The sequence below is a fragment of the Phyllostomus discolor genome, chromosome 6 (assembly GCF_004126475.2).
Source record: "Phyllostomus discolor isolate MPI-MPIP mPhyDis1 chromosome 6, mPhyDis1.pri.v3, whole genome shotgun sequence".
NCBI lineage: Eukaryota > Metazoa > Chordata > Mammalia > Chiroptera > Phyllostomidae > Phyllostomus > Phyllostomus discolor.
This window is the reverse complement of record NC_040908.2, coordinates 80,557,889-80,564,686: the sequence shown is the minus strand read 5'-3', so window position 1 is coordinate 80,564,686 and position 6,798 is coordinate 80,557,889. Positions and strand designations below refer to the sequence as shown.

Here is a 6,798-nt window from a genome sequence, read left to right as displayed (position 1 = left end):
GTCTGTACTATTGCTCCCATTTTACACTTCAGTGCTCAAATTAATTGGAGTATTCTGAGTTCCTGTGCCATTTAGGAAGAAAAGCCTCAGCATGTTCCCCATTTCTTAACCACCTAAGAACTTTCTGTAGGTGCATCCCCATTTTAGTGTTGGTTTAGAGGCCCAGGGAGGTTTTATATCTTGTCCAAGGTGAATGGTGTAGTTAAAATGGTTGCTGAGATTTGACCCCAGCTTTACTTGACTTCAGAATCATTGCCCTCACCACTGCTTATTCAATCTGGGGTATTTTAGCTCTAGATTATGATTCACTTGAGCTGATAACAGATAACATCCCTAGTTTCCTTACATTAGAAAGTCCTGAGAATGAAATCGTGATCTCGCCTGGAGTGTGGCAGTTTCCTTTGTTTTGTTTTGTTGTTTTTTGTTTGTTTGTTTGTTTTGCAGCCATACATTCCTTTTCATCCCCCACATAGCCTCAGAATTATTACCTAGCCAACTTTTTTCCCACCTTAAAACCAGCAGTAGGAATTGCATCGTGATGTTAGGGAGCAAGGCTTTTTGGTGGTACACATGAAGGTGTTCAAAGACTGCCTGGCTACAGTATTAACATGTCAGTAAGTTCAGATTGACATTACAGTAAATAAGAGGTAAAAGTCTAAAAGGAAACAGGGATCAGTAAATGAATGGATGAAAAAACTATGGTACATTTACACAATGGAATTCTATGCAACAGAAAGAAAGAAGGAGCTCCTACGCTTTGCAACAGCATGGATGGAACTGGAAAGCATTATGCTGAGGGAAATAAGCCAGGCGGTGAGAGACAAATACCATATAATCTCACCTTTAACAAGAACCTAAACAACAAAACAAACAAATAAGCAAAATATAACCAAAGACACTGAAATAGAGAACAGGTTGACAATGACCAGAGCGGAGAGGGGAGGGAATTTCAGGGGAAAAGAGGAACAAGTACAAAGGACACATGGGTAAAAACTAGGGGGATGGAAATGGGGGGGAGGTGGGGGGGTTGGAGTGGGATGGGAGTAAAAGAAAACTACTTGAACAACAACTAAAAAAATTTTTAAAAATAAAAGGAAACAGTAAAGTGTAAGTACAGTCAAACTTAATGGCAGAAAAACTAGAATAGGAGTTACCAGTTCCCACATTATGAGGGGTGGGGTAGGTGCTACAATTGCAAATGAAAACATTGAATGAAGCTCATAGCAGACCTTCAGAACACAGCAGCCTCCCTTGATGTCCACTTTTACAATGGGTCCAGAACAGTTTTGCACTGAGCCTGGATATAACATGACCACCTCATTTGATCTGGGTGAGTGGTGTCAGTCTCAGTATAACAAAATGTGACTATGGAGTCCAGGACAGGAGACTTGAGTGGGGACACAATTCTCATTTATCTCCCTTGCCTCCCCAAGCTAAAACAGCCCATCGTAAGTGCAGCCTCAGAACTTTATGACTAGAACAAGGTTCAGTCATCCAGTTGACCATCAGGACTTGCCTTGATGACTAACATCATAACCACTCCAGCACTAATTAGCAGATTTCTATGAACATTCACTTTTATCACTTCACTGCAGTGATGCTATTAGATTACAATGTCTTACTCCTAGAAGAGGGTAAAATTTGGAGGTATTAAACAGGTGTGTGTTTTTTTTTCCCTGTTTGTCCTCCCCCCATATCTTCCTCCCTACCCCTTTGTAAACTACTTGCAGATTCCCCTTAGGTCACAGAGCAGTGGTGGAAGGATGCTGGGTCCTGAGGCTTTGCAGACTGTCCAACTATTCCATGTGAACCTCTTCCATGGCCCAGGAGAAGTGGAAGACACGGTAGTGTGGTAGGAGGGAAAGTTCCTTCACCGTATCTACGTTGGGGAAAATGGGAAAAACTGACAAAACCAACAGAATATCCACTTTTCTCCAGCCATGGCAGGGATGAAATCCCAACTGAGCTACATATTTTTATTTAGCCATGAAGCAAAGGTCTTACATACTTTGGTAAACACAGTCTTTTCTTGGCCTCATTTTATGCTGTACCTCTTGCCTTTTGCTTGTTTGCTGGGTTATTTTGCCTTAACTTGTCACATCAAAATACAAGGTGGGGGAGAAAGTAGGTTTAGAGTAGTTCATATTGAAAATAATATAATAAATAATAGTACAAAAATAAACTTTCATGTACTCACAACTGTAAACCTGTTTGCCCCATCCTGTATATATCAAAAAACACTATAAAATATATTTTACACACTGGTTAAGCTTTGACAGCACACCTGTAAAGAATTCATGACACAGTAGAACAGCATGCTCATTGATAACCAATGATAGTCCAAAGTATTAAATATCCTCTCTGTGGCCTGATCCTCTTCAATGCATATCTTTACATTGCTTATCTTGAATTTTCATGCCAATTAATATTGAACTTTGAGTCATGCCTTTGCCCCAAGTTAAGACCCCCTGTCTGAAATACGCTTCTGCTCCTACTCATCTTTTAAGAATCCCTCAGGGAGGACACCTGGAGTGTTTTCTGATTTCTGTTTCCAGCTCTGATTTGTACTAGGTCTCTATCTCTGAGTTCCCGTAATACTTTGGTGTAAATCTTTTATCATTGCACTTATCACTACTATATGCTTACCTATTTATCTACTCTGCTAGATAATGAATTCCTTAACAATAGAGAATGTGTTTTAAGCACCTTTGTGTTTCCAGCATCTAGCTTAGTAACTAGTATTAACTAGGCACTGAATAAAGGAAGTAGTGAATAAATAGGAGATTGCTTTGTTCATGGTCTTCCAGTCAGTAACTGTCAGAATTTAAACTGGAATACAAATCTGTTGACTACAATTCCTGCTCTTTCAATGGTACCATGGTTCTGCTTGTAAGAAATAGACATTATTCTTGATAGTGATAAGAGTAAACAAAATTCTCTTAAGATAAAAAAGAAAGAAAGAGAAAGAAAAGATGTGGTATATACCTATTACAAAAAATTTTGAAACATTTTCTAGAATATTACGGGTAGAAATAGATGGAATTAGTATAGTTTTTATAGGAAAAGTGAAGCTAGAAGAAAAGGCTAGACTGGTTCAGAGGAATAAAGTTATGGCGAATGAGAAAATAACTGAAGTTTCCAAGGACCAATGAAGTAACAAGCTATGGGATGTGGCCTGGTTTTGAGCCAGAGTGTGGAGAGGGGACCCTTTCTATTACTGAGAACAATTTTGAATAAATGGGGTAGGCACATGATCTTTAGATATAACCAGAGAGGAGCTATATCTAAAAAGTGCCTCAGTCGCATCTTCTGATTTTTAGCCCAAGACCCAAGCTTGCTTGAAACAGGAGGATGGCTGGCGCATTTGTATCAGTGATCTTTGGAGACACAGATTGAGTTGATCAATTATTTATCTGCTTGTTTTCAGCAACCTGATGACCAGCCTCATTTCCTGGAAAGCTCTGATGTTGGTTCCATCACGTGGCCACGGGGAAGCAGATGCAGGGCCTGAATGTATTTCCCAGTCTGAGTCATGAAAGCCCAGTTTCAGGAAATGGAAAGTGGCTGATATCTCTGGCAGAAAGTCCTGTGCATTTAGTCAAAGCTGCTCTCTCATGACTCACCTCTTTAGACAATAGTTCACGATGATGAATACAATCCAGTCTGGCTCTGCTATATGACATTCAGGAGGACAGTGAAGATGAGACATGGCTCCTGAAGGTTCAGAAGGTTTAATTTGCCTAAGATGCACAATGCAGGGCTTTAAACCTACACCTTTCTAATGTCAAAATCCTCACTTTTTCCATAATACCATGAAACCATGTGACATATTTGATACCTTATCCCCAGAATGACAGTTTATTATCTTTAGCTGATTCCCAATCTATATGCTCCTAGTTTTCAGAGCCCTTTAAGGAAAGAGCCAGATACAAGGGCAGCCCTGGGAAAAAAATAGAACTTGCATGATGGAAAAAAAGTGCTGTATTATTGCTGCCAGGGCTGCCTATGTCCAGGATATTTCTCTATGAGCTTCAAGTAGATACACTGAGTCCCTTTTACGATCACAATGAAAACGGACATTCAAGTCCATTTTTTTCAGAGGGGTTGGTTTTACAACCTTTTTTTTCTGGGTTGAAGTTAAACCATTACTTAATTCTAAAGTCTGGCTTGATTTCTGCCTTTCCCCCTGGCCCCCACAGGCATGGCCACTTCCTAACCCCCAGGTTCCTGAATTACTTGATGGGACTCAGCTGATCTATTTATTGCGGTTCTTACTGTATTCTCGTGGTGCAGTCTTAAGGTCATTTTAACAATACCCCTGACCCAGGGAAGCTTTCTTCCTGTCCTTTAATTCTAAACCTTGAAGTCCTGTGGCTTAAAATGGAGTCAGATCCATGCAAAGCTGGGAACCTTGTCAGTTACCTGCTGAATGATCCCATTTCTTGGGTCCTTTCTGTACTTGGGCTAGGAAGGGTGGCGCACAGGAAATAGAAGAAAGTCATCCAAGCCTTGTGACCCACCCTGCTTCCTTCATCTCCAGGGCTTGGGTTGGCCTTTTTACATGATAGGGGAAAATGCAGTAGCTTGGACCTGTGCAGAAGGTCAAGGGTGGGGAGGCTTCCCTGAGGCCTTGATATCTCTTTGCACTTAACCACTCTGGCTTTGAGCTGGAGTACTGCCCTTTCATGCTGACTGCTGCAGACTACAAAAAGGCTTTCTCTGACAGACCTTAGGAAGGGCCTTCACAACTGGGTTGTGTGTTCTCTCCCTGGGAGGGTGGGACAGCAAGGCTGAGGAAGGTCTACCAACTTGAGAAAAGCAAGAAAATCAAGGCTGTTGCTCTCCTATTCTGTCTGGATATTCATGGTGCTGATGATTCAAAGGTTAAGCTCATCAGACCTTGCGAAAGGGACAAATGATCTCTGAGTTTATTTAAATAGATTCCTTGTGAGATAGTTCTAGGAGAAAGGGAGCACACAGAAATAGATAGTTCACAATTGTTTGGCCCCAAAACAGTGGTTCTCAAAATTCATTGTGCATAGCAGACTTCTAGAGTGCTTGCTAACATGAAGATTCCTGGGCTCCATCCCCAGAAACTGTGATTCGATAACTGTAAGTAGTGTCTGGATGTGCATTATAAACAGGCCTAGGGGTACCTTTTGCTCCAAAACCTAAAAATAGACTTAGAATATGCCTCCCCAGGTTCTCTGCTCCCTAGCCTGGGCTTATTCAGTATGGTCTCAGCACCAACCGACCTATAGCAGAGACCCTGTGATCCTCAACTTGTGTTCTCACAGTTCCCAGGGAAGTTCCTGGCACATCACAGACCAGTTGGATTCCATCTGGCTAAGTGGAATGAGTGTTCCATCAGGAACAGGGTGTGAGTGTTTCTTAGAGTTCTGGATTTACTGGCAAGGCGAGGGGGTTACAGTGAGGGTTTAGAAAGGGAGAAGTCCAGTTGGAATATGAACATTTTACATTGACTCTCCAAACTGGGCTGCTGACTGCATGGCAGGCTCATTATGGCACCTCTTGTTATTTTGAGACTTCTGTAGTTCAGATTTGTTTGGGAAGAGCATTGGACCAAGGCTCAGGGGACGAATCTTGTGAGCTACTCATGAGATGACCATTTCTGGGCTTCACTCTATGTATCCATAAAATGAGGGGTTGGCCCAGAGTCTGCTAAGATTCTCCAGCCTCTGAAGCTTGCCCCTGGTCTTCATCATCAAGTATGAATGCTTGTGCAGGTCCAAGTGTAAGTCTCCCACTCACCATTTGCCCAGTGTAATTAGAACAGTACCTGGCATATTGTAGGTGTCCATTAAATATTTAGTGCAGAAATGAATAAATATTTATAACTGGTCATAAGGTAAAATAGTCATTGGAACAATGTTCAGGTAGTAAGGCAGGGCCGGGGTGAGGCTGCTAAACTCTTATGAGTGAACAAACTCTGACAAGCCACTGGCCCAGGTGGCTTCACCAGGGTGTCTGACAATTTCAGAGGCAGCCACAGTTCCCTTTTTTATCCTTTAAACATATATAACATCTTACAAAAGAAATTCATGTCCATTGTAGAAAATTTATAAACTTTTTAAAGGTATTAAAAATTCAAAACCACCCACCCTGACTGGTGTAGCTCAGTGGATTGAGTGCGGGCCTGCGCACCAAAGGGTTGCTGGTTTGATTCCCAGTCAGGGCACATGCCTGGGTTGCGGGCCAGGTCCCCAGCTGGGGACACATGAGGGGCAACCAGGCACTGATGTTTCTCTCCCTCTCTTTCTCCTCTTCCCCTCTCTTTAAATAAATAAATACAATCTTTAAAAATATTTAAAACCACCCACAATACAAAGATTTAGGGGGGATACTTTTCTATTCAAAGAAAACCATTGCCAAATTTTTATGCAGTTTTTTCAACATTTTTATGCATGTCTGTGTATTTGGAAACCATACTGTTTATATTGTGTCATACCATGAATTCTTTCTGCTTACACATCCCTTAAAGTCTTAAGCATCAGTGTTTAATGGCTTCATGATAACAGTGTGTTTAAGTTAACCATTCACTCATTATGGACATTTAAGCTTTATGCTTTATATTATAAATATCACAGTGGTAAGGATAATCACACATTTTTATCTATATTTCTTTAGGATAGAGTCTCAGAAATCGAATTATTGGGTCAAAGAGTATAAAGCTCTTGAAGCTTCTTGAAATACAGTGCAAAAATATTTTGTAGACGTTTTCACCAGTTTACACTAAAAGTCCATTATCTTGCAATGAGCTTTGTAGCTGCCTCTCTA

At 41.1% G+C, this 6,798-nt stretch overlaps 1 long non-coding RNA gene across 1 annotated transcript; it reads left to right on the top strand.

The window, feature by feature from the left end:
- Window positions 1-1,102: 1,102 nt before the first annotated feature.
- On the top strand, window positions 1,103-3,851 carry LOC118501478. Its single transcript, XR_004904105.1, has 2 exons — window positions 1,103-1,330; window positions 3,428-3,851. It is a non-coding gene; the product is annotated as an uncharacterized LOC118501478 (long non-coding RNA).
- The last annotated feature ends 2,947 nt before the right edge of the window (window positions 3,852-6,798 follow it).